The sequence below is a fragment of the Stegodyphus dumicola genome, chromosome 9 (assembly GCF_044657685.1).
Source record: "Stegodyphus dumicola isolate Sdum_Otavi_A_Nest chromosome 9, ASM4465768v1".
Classification (NCBI taxonomy): Eukaryota; Metazoa; Arthropoda; class Arachnida; order Araneae; family Eresidae; genus Stegodyphus; species Stegodyphus dumicola.
In genome coordinates this window covers 124,834,213-124,840,212 of record NC_140776.1, presented here as the reverse complement: position 1 = coordinate 124,840,212, position 6,000 = coordinate 124,834,213, and positions in this window count along the sequence as shown.

Sequence of the window (6,000 nt, the reverse complement as noted above, 5' to 3'; positions counted from 1 at the left end):
CAGCTAATGTTACTACTTTATCTCCCGTACAGATTGGAACTTGCTCAGTCAAGTTTAACAGTCGCAAGAGTAATGAGAGAACAACAGCTCCCTCGGAGCATCGGAGCGTAGAACAACGCATTGTGATCAAATTTCTCGTTCCAGGAAATATCCAGGAATTTTGGCACAGACTCCAAGCATAGTACGGGAAAGAGAGTCTGTCTTTCTAGGACCCACGCGTTTGAGTGATGTTAAATCCTTCAATGAGAGACGAGAGTGCGTGGAGAACATTCATTACTCCGACAGACACTGATCGCGTGAATGCAGTTATTCGTGAGTATAGATGCATCACTACCAAAGAACGTGATTCCATGCTTTCAGTCCCAGTTGATAATGTAAAAAATCTGATGTATACACCACATGACTTCCTTGTACGGAATATTAAATTATACGCATTTTTTCTTGCATTTCATTTAAACATATTCGATTGAATTAAACCCACTTCGCCGACACCGCATAAACCATAATAGAATAAATGCATTCTTAAAAATTCACTTTGTTTACCATAGCGACACTCTGGCGCTAGGTTCACTTAACAGTATTATATTTCGTTCATATTATAACTCAGAATGCACAAAATTTATATCATTTAAAGAATTATCTAATCGTTGCCACATGTTCTATTCAAATACTATAATAAAGCTAGAACGATGTATTAAAGAAATTAAGCAAACAAAACAAAAAAGAAACAATTTTTCACAGACGATTGAGTATTTCTCATTTAATTAATTCAGTTTTATCTTTCAAAATATCTGTATTAAAAATTACGAAGTAAATCTTAAACGCTCATTTCCTCGAAAAAATTCCAGAAAGGATTAAGTATGATTTAAATAATAAATGAAGGCGTTATCTTTGTTGTTGCGAAGCTAAGTCTCTCTAGATTGGCAAAAAATCCGCTACCCTGCTGTTTCAAACGTAAACAAGAGCAATGGCCGCCATCAAAAACATTATTAGGCTTAGAGGCACTTGAACGATTTTTAAAATTGTTGATAATTCTAAAATTATTGCATTGAGATTTACTAAACGCATAAAAACCTTAACCGGAAGATAAGAACAACATAATTCAATCATTTTTAAAGCAAAAAATGTACAATTTACAAACATATAAGAGTAAAGAAACTGAGATCACTGAGCCGGGTAACAGAGTGGATTTATATATAAATATATATATATATACGTTTGGTGCAGCCGATTGCAACCAAAATAAGAGGTGCACATCTACATGTTATAGCAGTCCTATATACAAAATTTCAACGTTCTGAGGCTACTCGTTTTTTAGTTATGCGAGATACGTACATACGCACATACGTACGTACGTACATACGTTCGTACAGACGCCACGAAAAATTCTTTTCAGAATTCATTTTCAAGCAGTTTTATAATTTTTTTTGGAGGAAACGAGTGTTTTATTCTGTCCTTACGTACAGATATCACGGAAATACATCGTTAAATTGCATTTGAAAGAGGTCAAAATGGGATATTTTCGTTGAAATATGCTGCCTGAAACTTTTCGCGACTACAATACTTCCTTTTTACTTCGTACAAGGAAGTAAAAAACATTGTGAAAACATATTTACACTAGGGCAATGTAGATTCCACGCATGCTGACAGACCAAAAACAAAGTGTTCCGCAAGCAAACAGCCAGTTCTAAACCAATCCAGTAATACTGATACCGCGTGCAATTTCGGGGAATTCTAATATTACGCGTATTACTGAAACAGCGTTGACCGGGGATTACTATGTACTAGTCTCTCACGTGGACTGCTGCTAAAAATAGGTATTATTAAAGAGAAAAAATATATAACGATTTTAATGAGTTCAACTAATGCAGTTTCAAAGACCCAGATAGTAATTAATAATAAGAGATGAAGAACTGCATTTATTGCTTTTAAATCGTTTACGTTGTTAATCAATAACAGAGTAAGTGGGAAAGAAAAATTAACTATTTTGCGTTACGCCGAATGGCACTACAATGGCGCGAAGAAAAATATTTTATTTCGGGTAGTAGCCGCACATTTCCTTTAAACCGCTATTTTTGCTGATTAATTTTGAAAAATGAATATCTTAAAATTTGCCGAGAGGCAATAAATTTCTTTTAAAACGCCGAGTTTCTTTTATTAAATTTGAAAGACAAAATATCTTACAATTTGCCAGCTGGCAATGCACTTTTTTTATATCTCTGAGATGCTTTGCCGAATGACAGTGCACTTTTCCTTTTTAATTGCTGAGTTTTTCGATTATGAATGGTAATGAAACAGAAAAAAAGATGCGTCTTGAGCATGGAGTCTGTTGTAACAACTAATATGAACATAATTTTATTTAACTTTACCCAATCCACAACTTCACAAATTGCCGGTGACATCTAGCAGTTAAATACCGAGTGGCAGCAATTTCCATTTAAATCACAGAATTTGTTAATTAATAATAATTAATACTATATAACTCAAATAATAATTGCAATAAATATGCTTCGTTTCATTTTACATCTTCGCAGCTTTACAAAATAACAGAAAAAATAACATTCCGCCATCATTTTTTTTCTTATACAGTGCTGACAGCTTGTGGATCCTACTGCTGCTTAAAAAGAAAAAAATGGGTAAACTAAGCAAGTACGCATTTGTTTTTCTTTTCACAGTTAGAAAAAAATAGAACTTATTTGTATGTAAATATTTTTATTAAAAAAAAACATACAATAAAACCAAAAAGCGGAATGAATTCACTGATGCGAACTAAACCAGAAAAAAAAACTTTTTGAAACTGTGTTAAAAAATAGCCAGTGCAGTAATTCTGGTAACACCTGTATATTTTCACAGCTCAAATATTTCCGAGCCAAGAATGTGTTCATAGAAAACTTTTTGCCGTACTGAAAGCTCGAATTTTCTAACGAGATTTCTTGATGATATTTGTGCAAAGTATTTTTCAAGTTTTTTTTTTTTTATTGTCAATTTTATATGATTTCATGCTTCGTTCAGGTTTGCGAACGAAAAAAAAGAGCATTTCTAGCTCTTGAAAAAATACGAAAATTTAATTTATGTGCAAGACTTTATTGTAAAATTTCCTTCACTTCCGTTTCATAAAAATCGGCAGGTACTTTTTTGTCCTCTTTAAGTTTTGATTTTACTCTTAAACTACATTCTTGGAATAAAATTCCATTTGAGATTCCAGTTTAGATACATTTCTTTATAGAAATGATAAAATGATTCGATTTTGTAGGATGTGTAGAATGTTTCAACATTACTAGCTAGCTATTTGGCCTCATTTTGTGCTATCGTAGATTCACTTTTTTCCGAATTTAAAATAAGTAAGCTGAATTTATCTAAAGCATCAGAAATAGGTACCGTCATTCCTAGCCATTCTTTTTCGCGTTTTTGAAATATTTTCGTAACTTTTGTTTTCTGAGCTGTTATTGTTACAAAAATAATTTCTTTTGCAACCGCTACTGTATGGTAAACTATCTGGTTACAAAAAAAGTTTTCCGCCAAAGAATGTACTTAATATGGTTAGAAAAAAAGACGAGAAAGCAGTACCTTTAGAGCGTGTAGTAATCAAAACCCAAATCTATGATTTTCTGCCAACGTTTTGGTACTTTTTCAAAGCCTTCGTCTCAGAAACTTGGTAGCCGCAAGTCCAAAAACAGATCAACTTCATTTGAGGTCCTGTGTAGAACGAAAGATAGCACAGCATGATGTATCTGCAGGGGTGAAAAAAGGAAGAAATCCTATGGAGCGATGTCGGGGCTATATGGAGGGTGGGGAAAAATATCCCATTCGAGTCCGTGCAGAGTCCAGCCGGTGAATGCAGGCGCATGGGGTTTTGCATTATTCATGGAACATTACCTTTTTGCACCGGAACACACTTCGACATTTTTCCTGGACAACAGATTCAACACTGACTAGCATCTCACGGTACACCTTAGTGTCGAGGGTTTTATCTTTTTCCAGATACCCTTTGCGAATAATACCACCGCTTTCCACCACATACAAAGCATGATCTTTTGTTAGTCAAACTGCGCTTTGCGACGTTGCCGACAGGCTCAGCGGGGGCAGACCAACCCCCCTTTCGGCCTGTGTTGTTGAAGTAAATCCCCTTTTCATCACAAGTGACGATCTGGTCTACAAGTTTTCCCTTGCGTTAATATCCGAGCAGATTAGTGCAGTCCCGAACACGTCTGTTCTTATCTGCTTGAGTCAGCTCATACGGCTTTGAGCGAATGAACTTGTATGTCAAGTTTATGCCATGGGTAGCACGACTAATGGACATGTCACTAACGTCTAACTCATTAGCAACCTCTCGAATGGTTGCATACTGATCTTCTTCCACAAGTTCTCGCAGGCGAGCCTCAACAGCATCAGTAGGCTGGCCAGAGCGCTCTGCTTCTTAAATGTCATAGTCCTTGTTTTTGAACTTTCGGTATCAAACGTTTCACAGTGGCATATGATACAAGTACCCAAAGCTATACACATGATTTGGTGGCATTCTGTAGCTGACCGTTTGCAACAGATCTGGAAGTAAATGATGGTTCTAAATTGGTAGCGTGATAGTTCCATTTCAGATACCTTGTACTTATGATAACTACATTTTTTACAAATTTCACAGCACAGTGTTCTAAAGAAAGTCTCTTTATTTCAAATACCAAAAATCGTTTGACAAAATATGATTGAAAACGTCAACGCGAACTGTTTGTGCAGACGATATTTGCGGTAACGGGAAACTATCGTTAAAACCCGGAATTTTGAACAACTACTGTAAACATTTTAATAAAGGAACATGTGTAGACGATGTCGCAAGTAAAGTAATTTACGTTCCCTTTCATACCTTATTACTTGTGCTTGTGTCTCAACGTCTCACTTCCCCCATATATTCCTATAAAAAATGTGTTTGTTATAGTACGTTCTACCACCACTTAAAGTTGTATCCATCAATTATGTTACAACCGGTGTAATTGCTGACTCGTTACACATGCAATGTATAAAGATCGTATCGTAATTACCCCACCCTCCATATAGCCCCGACATCGCTCCATAGGACTTCTTCCTTTTTTCACCCCTGCAGATATATCTTGCTGTGCTATCTTCCGTTCTACACAGGACCTCAAATGAAGTTGATCTGTTTTTGGACTTGCAGCTACCAAGTTTCTGAGACGAAGTTCTCGTATATATCTACAATGCTTTAGAATTGAAATTTGTTTATCAACCCAACAAAATTAGCGAAAGATTTATCTTCGATATTTTTGTAAAAAATATTTTTCTTCCTTTTCACGTGTCTTCGTATCGTAATTGGAAACACGACCGGCTGGCAGCAATCAGATCTTGAATCTCAATATTAATAGTGAGCCTCTTGGTTCCAAAAACAACAGGTGATTTCCATTGGCAAAGGCCCACCGGTGATCAAGCGGTGACTTCGCTGAACACTGGGAGTTTAAAAAGATTTCAAACTCTGGAGAATTGGCTGGCGTGTATGGGAGTTTTCATGCTTTTTCCCATGTCTTAAGTGCAAATTTTCGTTAAAACGTTTTCCGCGAAGGCTGATCCCTTGAGGAATACCAATGTGACCATCAAAATGATCCAAATTAAAAAATAATGCAAGAGTTTGTTTCAAATTACATCCTTCAATGTTCAACCGGAGTTCCAGTTACGGTGAGAAGGGTATCTGCATGGGTGTTCCACGTAATCAGCTTGCACATGAACCATATTCCCTTAAATCATCCTCAACGAAAGCACCCCTCTAATCCGGAAAATAGCCCTAGTGTGCTTATAAATATTATAAATCAGGTCTTAAATAATTTCTCGTGGAAGTTTGAATTTTACATCTCTCAACGCATCCCATTATTGTAATATTTTATGACGGATTGGATTTGGGAAAATATGCCAAGGCTATCTAACAAACGGGAGGGATGCCTTCGGGGTGGACGTTCTAAAAGAATCTGGTTCGTATTCACGGGACATAATTGAGAAAGTATG